We start from the raw sequence: 26,849 nt of genomic DNA, 5'->3' as shown, positions 1-26,849 counted from the left end.
CCCATATACTGCCATACTGTAGTATGGCAGTATATGGTAGAATCAATCAGGCAACCTAGGGTTAAAGTACCCTAGGGGGTCAAAAAAGTAGTAAAAATTAAAAAAAAGTTTTAAAAAATTATTTAAAAAAACCCCCCTGCCACTTTTTTGCCATTTTGAAAAATGTAAAAAATTCTATAAAAAGTGATCAAAAGGTCGTACAGTCCTAAAAATGTACAACACTCACAGCTCTGTACAAGTATGAAAAAGTTATTAGCGCCAAAAGATGGCAAAATATTTTTTTTATTAAATGCATTAAAACACAATTAAACCTAGAAGATGGCAAAATAAAAATAAATTGTGCAGGAGGTTTTAATTCTTGTAAATCTATGAAAACATTATAAAACCTGTATAAATTTGGTATCCCCGTGATCATACCGACCCAAAGAATGAAGCAGACATATCATTTGGGGCACACAGTAAAATCAGTGAAATCCAACCCAACAAAAAATGGCGCGAATGCGTTTTTTCAACTATTTCACTGCATTTGGAATTTTTTTCCTGCTTCCCAGTACATGACATGGAATATTAAATACCATCTATGAAGTGTAATTTGTTACGCAGAAAACAATAGCGCTCATAGAGCTCTTTATATTTAAGCATAAAAAAGTAATAGATTGTTGAAGGTGAGGAGTGAAAACTGAAAACGCAAAAGCGAAAAAGGGATCTTGGCGGGAAGAAGTTAATACACACTTTGACTTCCCACACATTATTTCTGCCTTTTCGGTACACTAAATCATATAGTCCATGGTCATTATGACAAGATTTTCTTCCGCTTTGTCTTATACTATGCCCGCAAGGTGGTGATTATTAATAGTGTTATCCCCCACTATCGTTCAGTGTATATTAACAGGAATTGTCCCCATAAATTCAAGCTCATCTGGTCATGATGGTACCTGAACTCTTTATTGCTTTGTATATACACAGCTTTTTACCTGGTGCCGTTCAATCTGCAAATTTCGTACAATATAAGTGATACAATGAAAATATAAAATGAATGACTTTTTATAGACATTATTTTTATAAGGACTCAACTATTTGGAAGCTAAAAATTAGGAACCTGTTTCATAAGCCTCATAGACTATTCAGTTGCTGTGTCTTCCCGTAGTATGGAGCTAACACAAAGGTCACAATAGTCACGGGGTCAAAGATTTCCACAGTTTGTAAGCAAAGCAATGTATTTCCATGGTTACACAGTAAGGACAAATGTGTGTAGTCTAATCCAGTCATGTATTACTTTGTTCCATTCGCCTCATCTTATGCTGTCAGAAGGTCACAAAGACACAGAGTAGAAGACAGTTGACACGTAACCACAAACTACAGACTACACAGGGTATTTTCTTGTAGTCTGTAACCATGGAGACACATGGTTTTACAAAAAGTCACAACATTGTAATATTTGTAATACAGGCAGTCCCCGGGTTACATACAAGATAGGGTCTGTAGGTTTGTTCTTAAGTTGAATTTGTATGTAAGTCGGAACCGTATACTTTATCATTGTAACCCCCAGCCAAATTTTTTTTGGTCTCTGTGACAATTGGATTTTAAAAATGTTGGATTGTCATAAGAACCAGGATCAACACTAAATCTTCATTACAGACACCTGTGATAACTGTTACAGCTGTTTATTGAAGTCTAAGGCTAAAGTACAGTAAATTCCCAACATTCAGAGGTCCGTTTGTAACTAGGGGTCGTATGTAAGTCAGGTGTTCTTAAGTAGGGGACCGTCTGTAATAAGATTACAAAGCTTTCACTAGCCAGCTTTATTTTGATGCTGAAAGCCAAGAGAAGAAGGGAACAGAGTAGATGTGTACATTTTTTTTTCATATTTTTGACCAACCTACTTTACCCAAGTATATAAATAAATCTTCAAAAAATACAAATGAAATTTCTGTAAGAATCTTCAGGTCTATACGCTCCACAGTAAACTTTAAAGGGAACCTGTCACCAGGAACCTCGTTTTCACTAAAGACAGGTTGCAGAAGCCCATTACAGCTGCAGTGCAAATATGTCTTTCTGCGTTCTCTAAGCATTTGTATAACAATATAATTGTGTGTTATAACTTACTCTTGCATCCTGACAGAATCCTGGGGTAGTCACAGGGGTTGGATTTTGGTTTGGATGCATTTCAAAAAGCAACATGTGCCTTGTCTGTGTTACTCACTCCTCAGAGCTTGCCCCCACCTTTGTGCTCCTATACAGCTCCACCTCCTGCTCCTTCTCAAAGGTCACAGCCTGGTCAGCCTGACATCAGTGGGGAGGGACAAGCTGTACAGGAGCACAAAGATGGAGGCAGCCTGCAGCTCAGACAAGTCACATGTTGTTTCTTGAAATGCATCCAAACCACAGAAGAGACTCCGGGGTCCTGAAATTAGAATATACCTTCCCCCTCTCAGGTCAGTTATTATTACCAAAAATATTTATATTTGCCAATTTCCAGAATAATGAAAAAGACAGAATTAGGCATTTTATTATTTTTCATGAATTTCATTAGTATTTTGTACCATTGCAATTAAACTGTACGACTTGGGCCAAACATTTTGGATCTCCTTCCACAAGCTTCTTACTATATAGTTGGTAGAAATTTGTGCCCATACCTCCTGATAGAACCGGTGTAGCTGAGCCATGTTTGTAGCCGTCTTGCTTCCATCTGTATTTTTATCTTTGCCCATAAATTTTCAAAAGGATTGCGATCAGGACTTTGTGATGGCCACTGAAAAAGGTTGACTTTGTTAGCCATTTTGTAACCAGTTTGGCAGTAGGTTTGGGTCATCTTCCATTTGGAAGACCCATTTGCAGCCAAGCTTTAACTTCCTGGCTGATGTCTTAAAATGTTACTTCAGTATTGTCAAATAATGTTCTTTCCTCATAATGGGTTTTTTTTATTCATTTTAGATAAACAGGGTGGTGCTGCAAGTGTGCTATGATTTTCAGTGTGATTTTTGTTTGTGGCACAAGGGATTAATGATTTAGCGCATATAGAAGCAGCAGAAAAGTGTCAGATTCATAAACGGATACACAATTTTGCACCCAAAAACAGAACAACAATAATATTAACTCTACACTCTAAGCAGCGCTATATAGCTGCACTTAAGGGATCAGCCTGAGTGGTATGATGGCTAAACATTCTCATCTTGTACTTGAATACATTTATTTGGACATATGAATGATTGCATCCAAGGATGATCCAGACTTGTGCAAGTCCACAATTCTCTTCCTGATATCTTTGATAATTTCTTTAGACTTTACCATTTGTTACACAAAGAAGCTCTTTGTTTCAGACGTGTTGTCAAATGCGCCCACAAGTGTGTCTCTAATTAACTTAGATGTTACCAATAATCTGAGTGCATGTAAACTTTTGACTTTGCAGAAGGTCACTAAATGCCTTAAAAAACTCTCGATAATTATCCTGGCATTTGGCAAATATAAATAATTTTGGTAATCCTAATTGACTGATCCCAGAAAATTATGCATGTGTGTCTTTTTTAATTATATCCCCATAAATCAACTTTATCTTGTATAACATGGCATCAGAGGGGGCGTGTTTTGCTCAGGTAGCCCCTTCTTAGCATGTCATCTTAGGTCCCCATGTATGTATCTTATCACATGGTAGTGTACTGGCATGATCACAGCATGCCTTATACTCCTCTGCATCCTCAATGGAGACAATCTGTGATTTTTCATGTGATCAGATACATACATAGTGTAGACTTTGTAAACGTAAAAGGACCTTATATGATATCACCCTAGTCACATGACATGAAGTGCCCATTGATGTAACAGAGCTCTCACTAAGTTCCATACAGCAGCATGTCCTAGCAGTGAGATTTGCCAATCAGGAACAAGGAGGCAGGGCAGTCCAGTGAACGCTGCATATCATTGGACTTACATCAGGTAAGTTGAATGTGAGTTTACAAAATTATTTTTTTTTTTACATTGCAGTCATTCAAAGGAACCATTTAGGGTTAAGCACAATGCTTTTTAATCATAGTTTTTAATGAATTATTTATTTTGGGTGGGTTGATTTGCATGGTAGGTTCTCTTTATTATTACTATTATTATTATTATTATTTTTTTTTTTTTTTTTTTTTTTTTACAATACAACCAGAAAACTGTAACAAAGTAACCATCTAAACTCATGTTACTCGTGGGTTGAGAGTTGAAGCAAGGCACTCAGCTCTCCGGGGAAGTGTATCCGATTACTCAATAAGCCTGTCAGCCTTCACTTACAACCTAACAAAGCCCCTACCCTCCCCTGTCCTATCACCTTGCAGCTATTCTCCAGACCTATGAACTTGCTACTTGAACCTACTTCATTCTCTCGGTGCCGTTTTACAACCAACTAGAACTTTCATATGTTCCTCGCTACAATAGTTCCCTGATGCAATTAAATTTGTAACTACCTGCCAAAATATCTACCCACTGAGCCTGTGAAAATCCCTGAAAATCCAAGGAGTTCTGCTTACGTCCAGATACACGGAAAAGCCGCCTTTAAAAAGCTCCATTTATGGACTAAAGCTTCATTATGATGACCGGTGGGGGAAATACAAGGATCTTCTGCAAAGTCTGCAAAATCCACTGCAATAAAATAGTGCATAAACTAAAAATACTCAATATTCAATATATATTGTATGAATAGGCCTCATGCACAAGACCATATTACTGGTCGATAAAAGACCATATAAAGTATTTTTGCATTTTTTTTATTTTCATATCAAGTTCCTGTATTAGGAAGTATTAGAACATTTTTTTGGGTTTTTCCACCTTCCCAGGCAGTTTTCATATTGATGACTTATGTTCAGGATAGGTCATCAGGATTTGATGGGTGGGGGTTTAACCAGCGGTGTAACTACAGGGGTAACAGCCAAAGCAGCCGCTATGGGGCCCACAATGTCAGGGGGCCCCGAAACCTATCCTGACACTAAAGAGTGGAGGACGTGCACCATTAAATACACTTTATGCTGCACACTGTAAGCATAATATATATATAACATGTATGTGATGTATATATGCTGTACATGTGTGTGTATCTGTGATGCGTATACGGTGTATGGTGTGTGTATATTCTGTATGTGTTTTTAATGACACACAGCTTGCTTGCAGGGAGTGCTGCCTGGCTATATACCACAGGGGGCTATCTGGCTATATACTAAAGGGGCCTGTCTGGCTATGTACCACAGGGGGCTGGCTGGCTATATACTACAGGGGGCTAGCTGCCTATATACCACAGGGGGCTGGCTGGCTATATACTACAGGGGGCTAGCTGCCTATATACCACAGGGTGCTGGCTGGCTATATACTACAGGGGGCTGTCTGGCTATATACCACAGGGGGCTGGCTGGCTATATACTACAGGTGGCTGTCTGGCTATATACCACAGGGGGCTGGCTGGCTATATACTAAAGGGGCCTGTCTGGCTATATACCACAGGGGGCTGGCTGGCTATATACTACAGGGGGCTAGCTGCCTATATACCACAGGGGGCTGGCTGGCTATATACTACAGGGGGCTGTCTGGCTATATACCACAGGGGGCTGGCTGGCTATATACTACAGGGGGCTGTCTGGCTATATACCACAGGGGGCTGGCTGGCTATATACTACAGGGGGCTAGCTGCCTATATACCACAGGGGGCTGGCTGGCTATATACTACAGGGGGCTGTCTGGCTATATACCACAGGGGGCTGGCTGGCTATATACTACAGGGGGCTGTCTGGCTATATACCACAGGGGGCTGGCTGGCTATATACTACAGGAGGCTGGCTATATACTACAGGGGGCTGGCTGCCTATATACTGGGAGGCTGTGACCAATGCATTTCCCACCCTCAGCTAATACTCGAGTCAATAGGTTTTCCCTGTTTTTGGTGGTTAAATTAGGGGTCTTGGCTTATACTCGGGTCAGCTTATACTCGAGTATTAATTTTGTAAAATCACTATAGCTTTACAGTTACGCGTTAAGTATACACCTAGTGTATAGCAGTTTGCACTATTTTGATAAATGTGGGCCAATGGGGCACATTTACTTACCCGTTCCTGCGTGATCCCCAAGGTGCGTTGTCCGACGATCCTGTACAGCTGCCGCGATTCACAAAGATCGTGCGCCCGAGATCCTGCATGTGTCGCTTCCCCGCTCAGGTCCGCCGGAGTTCACCTTCTTCTTCCTGGTGCATGTAAGTGCTTGGTATTGCAACACAATTTAAATCTTAAATCCCGCGCGTTGTCAGAATCCGACGGATCGTCCGACGGCCCGCCCCCTGACTTGTGTCGCATGAAAGCCGGCACAATTGCAACACAAAACGACCGCGTGCGAAAGAATCCCTGGCGCGATCCACGAAAACTTCGGAAAACCCGTCGAAAATGCGGCCAAGGGACCGTAGAAATAACCGCCAATGTGTCGTACATATAACAAGCCCTCATATATCTCTGTGAAAGGAATAATCAAGTAGATAGAGCTAATGGAAGGAGCAGAGTGAAAAATGAAAATGCAAAGAAATATTGTTTGTTCCAATAACAACAAATGTATTAAATACTGCTGGGAGCGTTAGGTGTATTTTGCCTTCTTAAATACAAGGTAGTAGTGTAGCAAGCTGTTTATTGATCTGTATCTGAGTGTTTTTTGTAATTTTCATAATATTCTATTTTAATAATATTTTTTTTGCATCGTTATTTACTTAGGCTATCAGAATGGGCGAAAATGTAAGTTTTTGTCTTTGTCTAATTTTTTGGTATATTTATGCCTATTTCTGTTTGTGTTGCTGTGTATGTATGTAACCTTTTAGTTTATTGTACTGTTTGCTGTGTTGATCATAATTTGCCCTTGCGGAATTGTTAAAGCTAGAAATGGAAAAAACTTAGTCTTGAAGGGGTTTCATATTGACACTAAGAAGTACAATTTGTCCAACAAAAAACAAGACCTCATACAGTTCCATACAAGGCAAAATAAGTGATGGCTTTTTTGGAAGGCGGGGGGCATAAAACGGAAACGCAAAAACCGTTAAAGGCCTACAGGATTAAAGAGGGAAGGGTAAAGGTTGTATGAGCTATCGATCTTTTTATATTTATATACTGTACATATATTTATACAGTATTTATATATTATGTGCTAGAACAATTTCTGTAAGTGCTGGTAACTACTGTATTTCTATATTGATCCTCACGGCTGACTATTTGCACCTCTGGGGATCTTATATTTATAGATGTCCAATCACTTCTAATACGTTACATGGTAAATAGCACATTCCTCGCTCTATCACTAGTGTTGATGGTAAATACTGTGTTCATCTTGTCCTGGCGCCAGTAAAAAAATGCACCTAATAGCAGATAATAGCTGTAGGGTCTGACACCTATGCAGAAACCCTATCATCATCTCCTATTATCAGACCAAACAGAGAGGATTCTACTTTGCCATGACACGCAACCACTCTTCTTATGTGCGAAATGTCATGTACTGTGCTATGATGTGCTGTTTACATGGGGTGAAAAAGAATAATTACAGTAATTCTTATCAAAAGCTTTTATACGTATACACTGTAAATGCTAAAAGATGTTGCCCAGGGCTATAACATTGCCGTTTTATTTTCAGTATACCAGTAATAGCGCCACACTTGACCTCAGGTTGTGTCTGGTATTGCAGCTTAGTTCTATTGAAGTGAGTAAACAAGAACTCATTACTTTTTTAAGCCTTTTTCTACTCTTATATGATCGCTTTAAAGTTTTTTTTTGAATTTCGAGAATATAAAATAAGTGTCAGATTAAAGTAGTTGCCCGGAGATGACAATAACGGAGTTCCCTGAGGGCATCATGTGAATGGAGAAGTGGGGCCCATTAATAACCACCTCTCCATTGACTTCCTTATTGTCACGGGTGTTCCTGCGACCCATCTCCCGGGTCTCAGAGGCACCCGTGTGCCTTCCTGTGCCCCTGGAGCCCGACTGCAACCTCACTTACCTTCCCTCGCTCCAGTGGTGGTCCCCACGCTAAAAGTCCAGCGCGCCTTCCCTGTTAAATTGCTGATCCCTTCCTGTCCCCTGCCGGATCTTTGTGCCTCGTGCCTTTGTGAAATCTTGTCTCCTGTTACCTTGTGCATTTATAGTGATTTCCTGACTTCGCTCCTCTGCTGCCAGCCCTCACCTCTGCCTTGTTCCTGACTCCGATCCTGTGCTGCCTGTGCTGACCTTCTGCCTATCCATGACTCCGCCTCTGCGTCACGATTCTGTACCTTCCCTTGGCCGCCACCGGGAACAAAGTCATGCCTGTGGAGTGACCTTATGGTATCCCGTATCCCAACCTGGTAAAAACCGGGTGCCACTTAGACTCCGCTCTCAGGTGTTAGCTTACGTGATCGCTTGTGGTGGTCCAGTGGATCCACTACCCCTAATCCTGACACATATTACTACTAAATTTGGCAGATTTACTATTAGCTATAAAGAGTGACCACGGTGGATACTCTGGGACCTCAGCCAGGGGTTCCAGTAGTTACAACCTCAGCAATCAGACAATTACTTATCCTGGGGATACTATAATATTTACAGTATGTAGACCAGGAACATAATACACTAGACTAGCCCCCCCCCCCCTTAACAAACCAATTCATCCAGCATCTTATCCCATGTCATTACAATTCCTGAATGTCAGGGAGTGATGTAGAGGTACTTGTCTTATTTGGGCCAGCCCTCTAGTCATAGCATTTCTTTTATCCAACCTGGAAATCTTTATGCATATTCCTTACCCAGAATCCTTAGTGCAGAATCCATGGCCAGTTGCCCACAAGCGAGTTTGGTTCAGTCCGATTTTACGGACTGAATCCCATATCACTGGACTGACCTGACATTCTGAGCCATTTTTCTCTGGCTTTCTCTTGTGCAACCGGCCTCGGCAGAATGACCCATGTCTATGGCCTATCACCTACCCAAACCAGTTTCCTGCACTGTACTAGTAATGCGACACAGCTTACTACAGTTGGGTGTCTTTTTCTTTTGGAAGATATTTAGGTGGACATTTATTTTTGACTTTCAGACAGAAGACGTTTTTTTCATCTTATTTATGAAGAGTCAACGCCACAATATTGGTGCTTTTCCAACGCTCACAACTTTTTTTTTGGGGGGGGGGCACAATTTGGGCACTGTTTGGGAATTTGGGAATTCAACACTTTTCTTGAGCTTCTTCTTTACTGAAATGTTTTTTTGCGCAATTTGTGGCGAAATTAATTAATCATTAATGTGGAGTGCCAGAATCTAACATTCCTGTGTAAATTATAGCACTACTATTGATAAATGCACCACTCAGTGGCATAACTAGCAGAGGCTGGGCCTCACAGCAGAATTCTGAATGGGTCCCCCTTTCCTCTAAAATCTTCAAAAAATCCATTTAGTATATGTAATACAATTATTATAATACAGGCAGTCCCCTGGGTTATGTACAGGATAGGTTCTGCAGGTTTGGTTTTAAGTTGAATTTGTATGTAAGTCGGAACTGAATATTTTATAATTGTAACCCCAGACATTTTTTTTTTGGTCTCTGTGACAATTGGATATTAAAAATGTTGGATTGTCATAAGAACCAGGAGTAACAATAAAGGTTAAGTGCAAACACCTTTGATAACTGTTAAAGCTTTTTAATGTAGCCTGGGACTAAAGTACAGTAAATTACCAACATCCAGAGGTCCGTTTGTAACTAGGGGTCGTCTGTAAGTCGGGTGTTCTTAAGTAGGGGACATATAATCTGTGATTATATGTGATACATGTAATCTATTGTATCCATGTCATAAAGACACAGATACCATTGGGTTTTTTTTCATCAGGGGTGCAACAATGCTTGAGCGGGTCAGTATGGGCACATCAAGTGCCATCTGTGGCAGGTTTAGGAGCCCTGGCACAGAAGATTTCCCTCCCCGACGTTCTCCCTGTTGGACCCTCTGACCCTGTGGGAGTCATTACAGTCACTATGGCTGCTATGGTGGTAGTTTAACCCCTGTCCATACTGACTGTCTATTATCCATCATCACCATGACACTAGGCTTCTTGAAAGTCTGACACAAATGTAGAGGGAGCATTTTTGCATATCTTGCATGGTCTTTAAGATTTTCCCATTCTAGAAAACGTATCTGTTTATTCCTTATGAGATACTAAGAGAGAACATGCTGTATACAGGGAGCTGACGTGTAGGGGTGGATGTGGGAAAAGTAAGTTAGTACAGCGTATTATGTTCCACGCATGCTTTTGGGGGCATAACATTTTTTCGAAAAACACAGATAACCCCTTTAAATGTAAAAGCCATGACACATTGCTATCATTTTGCTTAGAGAATGAATATTTATGTACAGGAGCTCCAGAAGCAGCAGGGGAAGGGAGAAGGAACAGCAATATACAGCACTAGATACATAGGGGAAAAAATGAAGTTAATGGTTTGCCACCAGCTATGTAATGCTTTCGCTTTTGCACGACCTTTGCACAGTAAATGATCACCTGCTGGCTTATGTAATATTATAATGTGTACAGAAGCCATTGTGTGTTATTACCGCTCAGCTCCATTACAACATCAAGTTCAGTGTATGCTCACCCCCAACATCACATCTCAATAGGCTTCTTATATACTGACATCTACAGTATCTTTCATACAGCTGGTGGCGGAAATGATAACAACCAATAATAATTAAAAAAAATTATAATAATAAAATAAAAACAGTACAACGACTTGGGGTTTCTCCTAAGTCACCCCAAGTGTCGGTTTTCACCCTTTAGGCCCCATATGGTGCATCTGGACTTGGCTGTAACACGGTCACCAGGTCCCTATGACTGGAATCAGTTCCTATGTGGATGCAAATGACTCAGACATGTCTGGAGACAGCAGGGAAAAGAATAGTCAAGGGATAAGCCAAGGTCTGTAGAGGTGTATTTCCAGTGGGTTCAATAGTTTCAAGTTCAAAAATAAGCCTCAGTCAGCAGAACAGGACTGAGCATCTTTGGGATTTGGGAAAGAGCAATTTGGGATTAGATATGGTAGTGGATTATAATGTAGGTGTTTTGGACGGAAGCCTGAGGCGCAAGCCAAACCACCCACTAAATTTTATGCTCAGAAGGACCTTAACAAATGAAATCCTTGTGCATTGGTTGCTGCTACACAGGAGCCATTTCAGGACCTTTGCTGGTCCTTTGCTGGTCCTCCAAAGGTCCTGAAACCGCAGATTGAAAACAGGCAGAATGGAACATCCTCCATTTCCCAAGAAGCTGATTCTAGTTCCATAAGTAGGAAGTAATTCCAGACTTGTAGGGGCTATAATATTCATACAGCCCCGGGCACATGGCAGACTTATCCGCCTCTGATTAGAAATATTAAGATCAATTAGCAGCAGAAATGAACACCTAGCACAATAGGAACCTGTAATGATCAGGCATCTGCCTGTGGTGCAAGGGTTCGGCCAGGGACATATTCACTACACGTAAGTAATGGCTACCGGCCTTCGAATATTGTCAGAAGGATACAACGCAAGTGGGAAAACCACAGATAAGTGGCTGCAGAGTCGCTTCATGCAGCAATAAACCAGTCCGTCCTAATAAGCTGTAGATGTTGCTCTACCTGTTTCTAAACCCATTACCCACTAGTGCTATATACCCGAGCTGACCTGTGCTGTTTACAGTGAGTACAGATCTGTTTTGTAGACAGATTTTTCCGCTCGCAGGATTTTTCTATAGACCGTGCTTCATCTGGGATTAATGTAGCCTGAAGCAGCTGTCCAACCTGGTTCTGCCTCCAGGGTATTTCATTTTTCCACTTCACATGGATATGAGCTGTCAGATATCTACTTGGCGTTACCAAGCGTCAGGTTACTGTATTTGGGCACATGGTTCTAATATCTGTCATATTTCACCGTATTAAAAGACTCTGTGAAATTTGACCCTTTGTCTTCCAGTACAGAGGTCTACGTGAGAAAAGATCTTATCCACCGGGCCGTGACCAGCGCAATCACTGTAGAGAGACCTTCAAGGTTTATGCAAACTCTGCAACTTTTGTCTCAGTTTCTTTCAATTTTTGTAACATTTCTATATGTCCTTATATCATTGGATGAAATAGTATTGGGGAATTATTATGAGTCTCAAAAAATTATTTTTCGTTTTTGTAAAGTATTTTCAATTAAAAAAAAATGTACAAAAAATTGCACACATTCAGTGTCTCTAAAATTGTACTGATCTGGAGAGTAAAGTCACTTAATTATACTGCATGGTAAACAATGTACATTAAAAACATAAAAAGTCAAAATTCTGTTTTTTTTTTTACAATTTCTTAAATATTGGTTCATCAATTAAGCCTAGGTACCCCCCAAAATCATGACTGTCTTTAAAAATCTTTAATACCCTAATATGTACATTTTCTAAAGCAGCTACTGGGGTGTGGAGTAGCCGGAGCTGAGGCTACACGTCGCAGCTACTCCACGCCCCAGTTGCCTCTTTTCTCCTTCTACCCTGACATCTTCGGCGTGCATTCCCAGAACAGCAGGCCCGCGGCTGCGTGGCCACTGCTTCGAAATCGGAGCTACTGCCCAGGCGCCAAACTCCGGCTTCTCGGACGAGGGCCTTGCAACAATCCCTCTAACTCCCTCTTTCACTTTTACTTTGTGGCCTTTGGTGGATGTTTGGTAGGAGTACACTCCTGCAATGACCAAAGCCCATCAGACCCCCTTTCGCCTTGTAAGTGGATTGGACATTACCAATACCTTACGTACTGAGTGTTATATCTAGAACTTCACTTGAAGATGGTTTATGACGTCAGGAGGACAAAGAAGTGAATAAAAACATAAAATACATCAGATATTGGCAACTAGTGTGATTAGATTAGTACAATCTTAAGGCAACTATCGTGGTGGTTACAGTCTGTCAGCAGGGTTGAAGTTGACATGAGTTGACATCACAATACAGCCTAGGCCAAGGCTCCGATACGATCTCTTACTACAAGTTACTGCAGTGACGGTGATCCCCATCATAAGTCTGTAGGCGTTAGCCCTCCAGGCACTCCACCCTATGTCACCTCTCACTGCAATGTTGATGCACACAAGGCATTTTGCTTCTACATGTATATTTTCCAAAAAAGCCTACCAGCAAGTGTTCAATAATAATAATCTTTATTTATGTCCAACCCTTTGATCTCGTCTCATAATTTAAGCATTGAAAAACCATCAACCAAATACACGCAAAAAGATTTATGACACAAGCTGCAAGGCATGCCCCTCCCCCAAGGAGATTATTAACTTTTTAATGTCCAAGAGAGTGGTAGGTCAGTATATTGTCAGGTAACTGACAGCATTTTAACAAGCTCAAACACCGCGAAATGTACTGGATATTTAAACTACAGACCCTCATGCCCGCTGGATTAAACGAAAGTCTAGAAAGCGCGTTCTAACCAGTGGATACCATTAGGCACACCGATCTCCGACTTTCTGCAAACTGTATTGGTGAGCTGGTGCCAGAGCATATCTTCATTAATTCCGGAAACCGCCGATTCCTTTATTAAACAGTTTTATACTTTATATTCTAAGCACGCTTAGGTGCACCATGATACGGCTCGGCGCACCATGATACGGCTCCGAGTAACCGAGCTTGGAGCTCTCGGGCACACTCGTGCCTGCGCAACTTCGCACGCCCGGCTTTGCACGCGAAGTTGCATAGGCGCTAGTGTGCCCGAGAGCTCGGTGACGTCACCGGCTCTCCGGCACTTCCTAATTCGGCGGACGAACGGTCACGCACATGGTGCTCCGAGCCGTATCATGGTGCGCAGAGCCGTATCACAGTGCGCTGAAGCATGCTTAGAATATAAAGTATAAAACTGTTTAATAAAGGAATCGGCGGTTTCCGGAATTAATGAAGAAATGCTCCGGCACCAGCTGGTGCGAGGTATTTGAGTGTTACAACTACCAATATAATGTGGTAGGTTTCCTTTAAATAATAGTAGACCTCTGCAATGGGGCTGAGTTTGTCATCCCTGCCTTGACCAGCACTTTATACCATATCAGACCCCTGTGAGTGTGATGTGTGTGAACGGGACACTGGACGGGCTGCTGTCACATAAAAATGAGTGGCGTTATGTTTTATGTTAGTCAGAACTTTTACGGCAAAAACAAGGCAGCTGTAATGTGTAACGTGACCACTAACCACAAAAACATCAGCCGCTCAGATTCCTGGTTCTGTAGTCACATGTGTTCTGTGCAACGTCTGCTACATCTCACAGCAAAACAATCTCTCAGAATGAAAGTAACAGCACAGGATATTCTCCTCCGCATATATACATCTGCCATACGGTGGCTGCAGACAGATTACTGTGCATCATCAGGCACATAAAAAGAGTCACATGGATGAGAATCTATTGGTTGATGGGTCCGAACACTTATTAATAGGTGCCCACCCAAACCTCTGAAATAGGTTTTGGGAATTTCAAGGACCCCTTTATTCTAGACATCAATAAGTCTCCCTATAAATGTCACCATGGCACTTCCACCATCTCTTAGAGGAGGAAGCTACCAAATACTTCAGCGCCACTTATGGCTTTTGAAGCAAAGCATGGAACCCTAAAATATGACCTATACAGTCAGTGTCAGACTGGGGTTTCTTAGGCCCATCAGAGAAAATTAATCTGTGGGCCCACCCTTCACCGTCCCCCAGGAAATAGACTCTAGTAGCCTTTAAATTGGGATGTTTTCTGCTGGATCACTGGGGTTTAGTACAGGTTTGAACCAGGCCCCACCGGAGGATCCTCTGGGACTCTGGTGGGCCAGTCCGACACTGTTTAAAGTAGCCAGTTATGGGGGGCAAATAAGCTGCCTGCCTCTACATGAATAGTAGTATGTGTGGAACCTGTTAACATTAGCAGGATCTACTGACAATTCTTATGTTTTTGGACCTCTTTACCTAGACACAAATTACACGTCACAGCAAATACATATATATAGCACTATGATATAAAGAGGAACACCCACTGTATGTGTGAGGTATGTGTTAACCACTCCCTTTGTTCCTGTTTGCCCAAATTTGAGATTTGGTAGAATTTCTCCAGGTGCGAATTATGCAGTTTAGTTCTCCTGGCTGAGCACCACACCTGGGTGTAATGCTCTGCAGAAGGCTGTTTTGATTAGTCAGCAGCCTCTCTCAGCAGATAGTGTGTATGCATATAGTTTTATAATAATTCTGAGGGGCTACTCCAATCAGCTTCTGAGGTGGTTGTCGTCACTCCATATAAACCTGCTTCTCCATATCATCTGTTCCTGCTATTGCCTTTTTTCTTTTACATACTTATTATTTGATTCTCTGGTTTGATTTTGCCATGATTCTGCCATGTTGCCTGAACTACTTATTTGCCTTACGATTTTGTACCTCAATGCCATCTTGGCTTTCAAGCCGGTTTGTCTGACATAACCTTGTTGTCTGTCTTATGTGTCTAACTGTATAGTGCGCTGATCCAGGATATGGACCACTGCCCAGTTGTTGTCTGAGGTTTAGTGCAGGGCTGACGAGTAGGCAGGGACAGAGTTTGCAGCACTCGCACTTCTTCCCTGCCTTGACAGAACTGTTGTTACTTTTCATCTACTGTACTTTAAGAGCTTGGAGATTTACTGCTGTTACTTTTGTCTATGGAAAAAAAAAATCCCTTTTTTACTAGATGTCCAGCTTGGATATTATTGTGATACCATAACACACATAAACGGACCATTGTTTCTAAAAAATTTTCACCTTGTACTTCTTTGGTTGCCCTTTGGTGGTGCAGCATAAAGAAAATACACATTCTGGGCTGCTCCTCTAGGCTCCAGGAGGATCCCAGCAGCAAGCGATCATGTGATTCAATAATTTTGATATATTCTTTTAAGAAAAAGAACACTCTTTAATCCCCAGGCAGAAAATTTACAACTATCCTCGATTCACCCAACCTTAGGTAAACCCAGCATTAGTCTTAATTCTATTTTCAGCATATCTTTGATGTAATCCACCTTTTTGCTGAGTTAATAGTAATGAAAATATGTCGTAGCCCTTTCACACTTAACTATTTGGGTGCCCACATGTTTCCTCCCAAGCAACAGTGTAACTCTCCTTGTATGCCCAAAAGACGTAGAAATATTTGTGGTTTTGCCCTATGTGGCCCCCAGAACCCAGGATGACCGTATCGTCTGAAAATCCATCCTTCTGTCAACACTCAACTGACGTAAAAAACACCTGTATTACATTACTGTATGATTAGAGGTAGCACTGGTGAATGAGGTGATGCGGAGAACCGTCTCTGGTTACAGTCACTCACCACAAAGGCAAAAACTAAAGTCAGGCAGCTCTCGGATCCTGTTGGGCTTTCCCTCATCTGGATACAAGTTAAGATATGGTTGGTCATGGAGGCCAAAGTTCCTTTATGGTATCCAGGAGCCACATGCCTATAGATTTTGTGACTATACCCGAAACTTCTGTCTGCTTCTTAGCTTCTGAAGATGTTACGTCAGCTCAAATAATGATAAATGTGGCAACCGGGCAAGAATGGAAGTGTTGCTGTTTTTGGCCGTAGAATGTCTAATCGGGGCCTTGGAGGACACAACGACAATAATGGTGGCATGCTGCCAAGGATAGGGCATGTAATGACTAACGTGACACCAAATTTCCTTCTGCAGGAAACATGGCTTCGAAACCCAAATAAAAGTTGGACCTCTGATGTATCAAGGGGATCTTCTACTTCAGTATATAACCAAGGAGGGTCACTCCTACGGACTTATTTCACTATTGTATCAGTTGCTTTTTTGCAAATTCTTGGATGGCTTTTATAGCCCTGCCCGTACTAAGTGGGAAATAGATGTGGGTCCTATGATGGACGATCAATGGAACAATATCCTGGAAGCTATACCAATGGTATCACTGGGGGAAGCCAGCAGACTCTCACAATTATATATAGTTCACAGGGTATATAGGACACCAAAGTTTTTGTATGATATTGGGGTACACCCAAATGAAACATGCCCAAAAAGATCCGCGGATATGGCACATATGCTTTGGACCTTCCCCCCCAATATACAAACCTTTTGGAGGCTATATTTGGCTTGATAGATAAAGCGTACTCAGTACCAGTTCCTAGGAATATAATCACGTGTGTACTGGGATGTAGCAAGGAAATTACCCTGGACCATGCAGGCAAGTTGGCGGTGAGGAGGCTGTTATACATGGCTCAGAAATCAATTGCAGGAAGGTGAATCCAAAGGACTTCTCCCACAAAAAAAGAGATCCTTCAAAAGGTGGAGGTGATGCTAGTATATGAAAGGGCTATATATAAGAAAAGGAAGACAGGAGGCAAATTGGAAAAGCTCTGGAGTCCACGGTTAGATACCCCTGGAGTGGTCTCAGCGGAGCTCCTGAGAGAAAGGTTACTAGAAGTCAATATGGGTAAGTAGACAGGATTTTGTGCTAACCTAATAAGTGGTTTATGAATGTCTGGCTATAATAAGTCATGATTATTGAATCACTGTCATAGATTCTTGTAGCCCTGCGTGGCAACATGATTATTGTGGTACATATGCTGGTTCTGTCATACTTACGCCGTAGCCCTGGCTGGGATGGGGAGGGTGGGGGGCGGGGAGACTGTTCCTTTGTTTTGTTTGTATGCTTATGCAAAAATTTTGAAAAAGAATACAGAAATATCCCAATTTTTTAAAAAAATTCCTTCTGCTAAGTGATAAACAAATGTTTTGATGGTGGACAACAAAACTATGGAAGCTTGTTTGCCGATGGATTATTTCTCTTCACTGGTGTTCGGTGTCGTCCAACCGGAGCCTGTTTGTCTTATATAAACACTGCTTTATACTTCATATAGGCATGTCTAGCAGTCACCAATCTCTCACCAAGATGTAGCCTCTGATATATAGTATGTATATGTAGCATATTTACAACATATCTTATATGAAACTTATGTGTCTCTAAGCAGGGCCGCCATCAGGAGGGGTCTAGTGTGACTGTGTTTAGAGGCCCGATGAGGAGAAGGGTCCCCAAGTCATAGAAAACCCTCATCCCTTCCCAGGTGTAGGGAACTTATGGTGCACATAAGGTCTGGGTGAGGGGGGGTAGGGGCCCTTGAAAATTTTCCAGTTGGGGGCCCCAAACTTCCTAGTGGTGGTCCTGCTGATAAGGACAGAATGTTAGCAAAAGTGTCAAAGAAGAAGTTGATAACTTAAGTCTGAAGAAAGGGTAAAAACACTATACACACTCATACTATGTGGTCATGAACCCTGGCCACATTTATGAGAAATTATGTTGACACCTGTTTTAACACATCACTAACGCATGCGTTTTGTAAACGCAATGTTGACAGCAATGTAATTAGGCAAATCTTCTCTTCTCAGCGTCTATGATGCGGAGTGTGAACGCACCCTGAGGCAACCTTCATTGTGTATCTGTAGCTGCAGATTTGGATCACAGGTTACTTTACTTGCCATTAATCACTTGCAGGTGGAATTATTCACCGCACTTCTGTGTTTGGCGAAGGGCTGCCCTTGACTTATCTGCGTCATCTGCAGTTTATATAACACAGTAGGAAGACTTTTGTTTTCTGTGTATAGAGCCGAAAGAAGGAGTCAATTATAAATCCTGGCAAATGTTATTATTCTCTTTTTATAGCATCTCAGATAAGGCTGGGGTTCTTACCTTCACTTAAAAAGTTATATGGATTTGAAGTGCATTTGTTTTTGTGTTTTCCCCACTGCCCTATCAAACTAATCTAACTCATTTCTACCTTCTCATAAACTAGTAGATGCCCATTTCGTGGCACTGATCAAGAATAGAAAATGCATGTCCACATGTCCAGCAGCGGCCTCCCCTCACTAATAACATGTCCAACAGCGGCCTCCCCTCACTAATAACATGTCCAGCAGCGGCCTCCCTTCACTAATAACATGTACCAGCAGCAGCTTCCCCTCACTAATAACATGTCCAAAAGGGGCCACCCCTCACTAATAACATGTCCCAGCAGCGACCTCCCCTCACTAATAACATGTCCAGCAGCGGCCTCCCTTCACTAATAACATGTCCAGCAGGTGCCTCCCTTCACTAATAATATGTAGAGCAGCGGCCTCCCTTCACTAATAACATGTCCCAGCAGCGACCTCCCCTCACTAATAACATGTCCAGCAGTGGCCTCCCTTCACTAATAACATGTCCCAGCAGCGACCTCCCCTCACTAATAACATGTCCAGCAGCAGCCTCCCTTCACTAATAACATGTCCAGCAGCTGCCTCCCTTCACTAATAATATGTAGAGCAGCGGCCTCCCTTCACTAATAACATGTCCCAGCAGCGACCTCCTCTCACTAATAACTTGTCCAGCAGCGTCCTCCCCTCACTAATAACATGTCCGGCAGTGGCCTCCCCTCACTAATAACATGTCCCAGCAGCGACCGCCTCTCACTAATAAAACATGTCCAGCAGTGGCATGGTCTCAATGTACCATGATCAAGGTGGGAAGGCGTACCTCCAAATATAGGGCATGTCCTATATGCTGTCATGCAGTTTCCTATGGAGAGCGGAGGGATGAGGAGAGCTCACCCCTACTCCCTCCTGCACCGGGCCACAGTCTATGTCCAGGTACATTTGTGTCCATGGTGTATTACTAGCATAAAAATACAGGTGGTAACCAGATAACATTTCTCCTGTAACCTAGATACTTAGTCTAGTGGTAAATCTTGGAGACTGCGTAAAATTTATTCAAATTTTGTAATACTGGAAAAAGTGGGGGAACCGATTTTCATCCCATTAACAAGCGCAAATTTTTTATGCACTGTTTTTCTTCATAATATATGTTGCCATATTGACAAACTTTCCTAAATTTGCTGAGATTGTCCTAAATTACAGCAAAATTGCGAGTTTGCTCAAAGTCAAAAGTTCCCGGGTGTGATGGAAAGTTGGGAAACCTGAAACTTCTACACAGGGAATCATGGTGTGATAACATGAGTTTTATAGGACTTTTGCTGTACAGACGGTCCCCCACTTAACAACACCCAGGCGACCCCTAGTTACAGACCGACCCCTCTCCCCACTGTGACCTCTGGTGAAGCTCTCTGGATGTTACTATAGTCCTGGACTGCAATGATCAGCTGTAAGGTGTCTGTAATGAAGCTTTATTGATACATTTTTTTGTCTGGAGCTACAATTATAAAATATACAGTTCCGACTTAGATACAAATTCAATTTAAGAACAAACCTATGGAACCTATCCTGTATGCAGTGGCGTACCGACAGCCGCAGCAGCCGTAGCAGTCATCAATGCCGTTCTCCCGTGTCCACCGCTCCGACATCCGACAGGCCTGCCCGCACACCTTGTCTGCGGCATGACTTTTCCTGCCCGCTGGACTCCAGACACCTGTTTTGCTAGCCTGCCCGATCAATGTCATGACCAGCCCAGCAGCCGCCCGCCCGATTGATGCCACAGGCCGCTCACCCCCCCAATTGACGCTACTGCCAGCCCGATCGGTGCCTTTGCCACCCACCCGCTGCCTCAGACTTCTGTCCTGCCAGCTTCCCGCCAAACTCCAAAGGTAATGGTCCTGCCACCATGGACACCTGTACTCCCCGCCCGACACCACTGACACCTGTAATGCTGGCACGACGTCAAGCCCCCACCCGCCACCACAGACACCCTACTCGTGGCCCACCAAAGCTGGTAAGTCCCTCTATATGTATTTGCTGTATGAGTGTATATACTGTGTATGTATGTGCTGTATGAGTGTATATACTGTGTATGTATGTGCTGTATGAGTGTACATGGTGTGTGTGTAAGTGCTGTATAAGTGTATATGGTATGTGTATGTGCTGTCTAACTGTATATGGTGCATGTGTATTTACTGTACATATGTGTGTATATCTTTTGTGTGTGTATATGATGTATATACTGTGTGTGTGTATATGCTGTAATTTTGCATGTACTGTATTTGTATATGCTGTATGTATATGCAGTATGTCTGTATATACTGTGTTTGTGTATGTGCTGTATAAGTGTATATATTGTGTTTGTATATGTGCTCTATAAGTGTATATGGTGTGTGTTTATGTGCTGTATGAGTATATATGGTGTATGTGTATATGCTGTATATAATATATGTATGTGTGTATATATTTTGTTTGTATTTATGCTGTATATACTGTATTTATGTGTATATTCTGTAATTCTTTATTTACTATATGTGTATATGCTGTTTGTACGCAATATGCAATGTCTGTTGATACTGTGTGTGTTTGTGCTGTATGTGTATATGGTGTGTGTCTTTATGTGCTGCATGAGTGTACATGGTGTTTGCATATATGCTGTATATACTGTATGTGTGTATATGTTTTGTGTATATATGCTGTATAAACTGCATGTATGAGTGTACGTGCTGTAATTCTTTATTTACTGAATGTGTATATGTTGTATACATATGCAGTATGCCTGTATATACTGTGTCTGTCTATGTGCTGTATGAGTGTATATGATGTGTGCGTGTGTGCTGTATAAGTGTATATGGCGTATGTGTGCTGTATAACTGTGAATGGTGTGTGTATGTGCTGTATGTGTGTATATGGTGTTTGTATATGTCGGAAGGGGGGCCCCATGCAAAAGTCTGCTATGGGGCCCAGCCTCTCCTAGTTACGCCCCTGCCTGTATGTAACCCGGAGACTGCCTGTATTTACAACATTATAAGATACAGAAGAGAAGTACAAGATATGAGAACTTTGGAGGAAAAAGTTTCTGATCCGTCACCAGTTGTGGAGAGGGGCCTGAGTGGGGTCTCCTCAGTTCACCATTCTCTCTGTAGATAAACATTCGGCCTGGTGTATACATGAAGTGGACACATGACAGGTACTGATGACTTCATATCGGATTTATTTTCACCGTACAGGAAGGTTGGCAGATGGCCTATTTCATTGTACTGCAAAAACCCAGGTTATTTATGACCAAGCAAGTTCAGCCGTAAATCATGTGTCCCTATTAATATCCGTTACATCGTCTGCTCTTTACACTATTGCTTTTTTTTTTTCTTACGTCTTTTTTTGGCATCCGCTCAAAGTGACAAAGTGTAATGGTTTTATAGCAGGCTGTAATATACATCGAAATACAGATTACAAGACCAGGGTCTAGATATATCGTAGAGAGAAACGATTTTTAAGTACACTACTGTTTAATTTATGGGGTCGCTCAGTAGTAAGAAATTACATTCTCAAAGACATTCTCATGATCTAAAAGACTCCACACTTTACATCCATGAATCATCTACTCAAATGCGAAATGTCATCCCATTATATCTATATATGAGTAGCAGGACCAGTATATGTGGGCAGCACGGTGGCTCAGTGGTTAGCACTACAGCCCTGCAGCGCTGGGGTCTTGGTTTCAAGTCCCATCCAGGTCAACATCTGCAAAGAGTTTGTATGTTCTCTCTGTGTTTGCTTGTGCAACACCCTCGCCGATGCAAGGCGGAGGAGTGGTTGCGAATACGTCCCACCATGTAGCTTGCAGCCTGTGTAGGGTCTAGTCAGCCCCACAGCATGTCACTACATCACACTACATAGTCCTTATAGGACACAGGGGAACATTGCAGTGGTAGATCCTGCCTGGTAAGGCAGGAGTTAAGTGTTTTGTGTGATGTAAGATGTGTCATCCAATCACATGTGTTACACACTGTTTCTGTAAGCTGAGATGTAATTGGAGGAGTAGCCACCACCTGACCAGGGGAGTTACAAGACCCTGTCAGGAAACTTCTAGAAGAGAGCAGTCTCTCCCTGGAGAGAGAAGAGACCAGTTCTAGCCAGACCTAGGAGTCTGCAGAAGCAGACTGGAGGAACCCCCAGTCTAAACTCTATACAGATAGCATACCAGATCAGAGCAGGAAGAGCCTAGCCCCTGCCTGAAGAGTGGAGCTAATAGATAAGAGTTAGTGAGGAAAAGGGGTATCATCCTACCTTCAAGGGTGATACCTGAAGCACTCCAGGACAAGCTGAAGCTTCCTATTAGGACACAGCTACCTCCCAACCTGCCCTCTGCATCCAGGCTGGCGATCTACCTCCTGTGGCTCCCTCCAACTGCATCTCAGCACTCCACCATTCTGTTAAAGGCACGTTGCTGCGGTTCCTGTCGGTTCCAATAAAGAACTGTAAGTTGTTTTTGTTCAACCTCTGCCTCCGTCTGGTCCCTGCTACTACAACTACCATCATCACAGGCACCCTGTCCACCACACAGAGACTTATACTCTAGACACCAAAGGGTTGCCCCAGCAGCCTCTCCGCTATAGCAGCCTCTCCCTCATCATTTCTTGCCAACACCACCCTGCTGGAGACCTGCCAGGCTGTAGGACAGCCCTCCGGTTCCCCCATACCAAGCACCGTGACACTAGCGTGCCTAGGCCGCAACCGCCAGCCACTCAGGTACTGCGGGCCCCGGCTGACTCCAGGCCCCGAGAAAAAAAGCTAGGCCCCGGTGGGGGATGTTGCACTTGGGTTTCCTCCCATACTCCAAAACATACTGGTAGGTTAATTAGATTATGAGCACCATGGACAGGACTGATCTGGCAAGTGCTGTGTAATCTGTGTGCACTGTATAAATAAAGAATTATTATACACTTTATGCAATGTCTATGGGAGCACCGTGCAGAGCACTTGTTTATCTCATGCACACTCATAGACGATATAACAGAGTGCTGGAGATACCCAAAATCAGCAATTTCTAACACATTTAAAGCATTAAATGGAGCAGCGGGACACATACTTTACCCGAGCTTAATCCATTGGAGAACTGGACCCCCAATCTTGTGATCAGTTGGGGTCCCAGTAGACATACCCACACCATCAATTTGTTTTCCCTGATCCTGCTACGAGGGAATAATAGTAAAACTTGAGACAACCCTGGACATCAATAGGGAATCTCTACTTAAGAACATCTATGGGGTATGCACAGAACATACCATAAATGTCTAATAGATGATGATGTAAATAGGACTCCATTCATGGGAGCTGCTAGGGCTAAGGGGGTCAGGGGGCCAACTGAGGTGCAAGTACATTGTATTATTTGGTAAAGAATGTTAAGTAGTTTTTTTTTAATAATTTGTCACCATTACTTGGGGTTCTGTAAAATATTAAATAAACCGATTAAACCGATATTGTTACTTTTGCTCCTTTTGATTTCCTTTCGTTAGATGTTGGGGGCAATCTCTTGGTGGGTGGTTTGGGTGGTTATGGTGCCCCTAGAAGCTTTGGGCCCTGTGCTATCGGCCAAACCACTCATCTTATAGAGTTCTCCTGTACCTTTTCTTAGGATCAGTGCATGTCCAGAGTAGAGATCCACGTTTCTTAAATATTTAAAGAGGTTGTCGTTATAAGTTAGGCCTTATTCAGTGATGGGGTTCGTTGAACCTCCATTGTACCTGAGGTGAATGGAGCAGCCAGTCACACATGTGCCGGCTGCTCCGTTCACCTCTATGGAGCTGATGGAGAAAGACGAGTCAGCGCAATAGAGATGTATGGGGCATCCCGCGCATGCATGAATGGCTGCTCCCATCATCTCGGGTGCAAAGGATCCAAGTCCTTGTGATCCATGGGGTTCCAATCCCTGAGATTCCCCCCCCCCCCATCCTAGCTATCATCGGACCATCCCTTTAATGTATGTATTGTATATGCCATACATGTCAAAGGTGGTAATACCCATTTAAAAAGTAACTGGTAATCTTCTATTTCTTCCACGAGTATGCACCTATTTTTTTTTTAGTTATTTTACTGCTTTACAATGGATTATCTTTTTCATGCACTCTATTTATTATACTTTACTAATCCTTTTACATTACTGTATGATTTTCTTACCATATTTGATTGCATTGTATACTATGCACTTTACAAAAGTACATGTAAAACAAAGTAAATCAAACAGCAATGGGGGAGGGGGTGCGCCTGCACAAAGCCGCTCCTAATCCTTCATGCTGAGCCTGCAGAGTCCATCATGGATAACCTCAAGTACCTCGGAGGGCAGTGTCTCTTTAAGATGCTGTGAGTTATGCAAGGCCCTACTTCTCACATGCCTTACATTAATATCTCGCCAAGTAACCTGTTAATCTTTAATTCCTTCCCCTACCGAGCGTCAGTGTGACTCAGTGAGGAAACTTTATCTTGACGTGACTTGGCATTCTGGCTGGAAGAAACTGAAAGTTTTCTGCAGCTGATAAACAAGCAGAAGTGGAACTATTCCTGGCACCGCAGCTTTTACTAAACTCTTCCAAGCTCACTATTCCAGTGTATGAAGAGTAATACGACTGTTTCTGGGCACAATGTGACTTGCTCTCTGCTTTTTCCATCAGTTCTCTTTGTCCATAAATTTGCTGATCTCTAGGACCTGGAGGGAAGAGACCTGACCTAGCTGCTGTGACTCACTGCTCCCCCTCCCCTCTCCATAGAGCTTCTATGTCATCTGACTCCTCAGTGAACTCCGGTCGTTCTGAATTCAGAAGAAATGTCATAGTAAAAAGCAAATTAGGCAGGAAGGATGATAAGAGCCAAAGTAAGTGAAGAAAGATATATTACAGTTTCTTGTATTCACTTGTACTATTGATTTACCCAAAGTTTGCTGATAAGTAATTGAAGCAAACCTGTCACCAGGAATGTCATTTTTAGTTGGTGACAGGTTCCACCAGTCCATGCTATGCTGATTTGAAAAATACCTTTCTAAGAATTCTGACTACTGCCACTACTTTATAAAACTTTATTTCACATTACCTGGCTCCCTGCCAGCAGCGTGTGCTGAGTCCTGGGAGGGGGGCAGCTGAATCCTGTGTGTGCCTGTGTCTCAGTCTCCTCTGCTTTACACACATGCAGCTCCCTTCCCCTCCCCACATCATGTCATGTGCATTGAGCAGACAGGGGAGGGATGGGGATGGTGTGGAGAAGAGGAAGGATGTATGAGGAGACACAGGCACACACAAGGCTGCAGCTGCCCTTCCCCCGGGACACACCACTCTGCTGGCAAGGAGCCAGGTAATATGAAATAAAGTTTTATAAAGTACTGAAATAATTCAGAATACTGACAATGGAATTTTTAAATAGGCTATTGGGACCTGTCAACAGCTAAAAATTACATTCCTGGTGACAGGTTCACTTTAAGATAACCCTCTGCTGCTATCTGATTATAGAAGCAGTGCGGGCCCTGAATGTAGAGAGAAGAACCTGATGTGTTGAGGTAGCGAGTTCCAGGGTATAGGGGAAGCACAGGAGAAGTCTTTATTGTAATGAGGTGAGGAAGGGAAGCACAGAAAATGAGAACTTGCAAGGGTCACAAGTCGGAAGGGATGGAGAGACTGAGTAGGGGGACGATTGGAGCAAAATTGATTGCAAAATCTGTAACAAAATAGTAGCAATGTACAAAAATAATAGAAAATAAAACAAAAAATTATACTTACCCCTCTGGTTCCTTCATCGGCTCTCAAATCTGAGGGACGTTTTTTGTCCAATAGGTTTGGGAAATGATGATGTCATGTCCATTTTTTTCATTTTTACATCCAAAAACTGTCTCCATGATATCAGAAGAGGGTCCTGCTCTGTTTTAACAAATGTCAAGAAACCCTTTTAAGAAATACAATCACAGGGCAGCACGTTGACTCAGTGGTTAACACTACAGCCATGCAGCGCTGGTGTCCTAGGTTCAAGTCCCACCCAGGGTCAACATCTGCAAAGAATTTGTATGTTCTTTCCGTGTTTGTGTGGGTTTCCTCCTGGTCCTCCGGTTTCCTCCCACACTCCAAAACATACTGGTAGGTGATTAGATTGTGAGCCCCATTGGAGACAGGGACTGATTTGGC

Source organism: Engystomops pustulosus, chromosome 1 (assembly GCF_040894005.1).
Source record: "Engystomops pustulosus chromosome 1, aEngPut4.maternal, whole genome shotgun sequence".
Taxonomy (NCBI): domain Eukaryota; kingdom Metazoa; phylum Chordata; class Amphibia; order Anura; family Leptodactylidae; genus Engystomops; species Engystomops pustulosus.
This window is presented reverse-complemented; position numbering follows the sequence as displayed.